At 29.4% G+C, this 377-nt stretch overlaps 1 protein-coding gene across 1 annotated transcript in view; it reads left to right on the forward strand.

The window, feature by feature from the left end:
- The window catches only part of LOC106678376 (zinc finger protein 658B), a 39,777-nt gene that overhangs the window by 27,510 nt on the left and 11,890 nt on the right, over window positions 1-377 (forward strand). The window lies entirely within an intron of this gene.

Raw genomic sequence — 377 nt, forward strand, 5'->3', positions numbered from 1 at the left:
CTATAAATCAATTTATTTTAGAAAATTGCATGTAAACTATTACTCCTATGAAGATAAACATCATAAACTACTTTATAGCTCATTAAACTAGCTTTGATTTGAGTGCTAATAGACATCTGTACGTCAAATGGTTTTAGAGATATAAATTTTTCAAAATAAATTCACTAAATACTGATCTTTCAGTACATCCCATACAAAATTTTTATGAAATGTTGCTTTTTAAAAAGCTATATCTCGAAAACTATTTAACGTAAATAACTATATAATGAATGTTGATGGTCTATGAGGAGATGGTTGGGGGTGCGGTCAATGAAACACAAATAAGTATGACTAACTTATTTAATGTGCCGACGTTTCGGCTAGAGTTTCTAGCCTTC

Source organism: Halyomorpha halys, unplaced genomic scaffold (genome assembly GCF_000696795.3).
Source record: "Halyomorpha halys isolate HHAL.00 unplaced genomic scaffold, Hhal_1.1 Scaffold136.1, whole genome shotgun sequence".
NCBI lineage: Eukaryota > Metazoa > Arthropoda > Insecta > Hemiptera > Pentatomidae > Halyomorpha > Halyomorpha halys.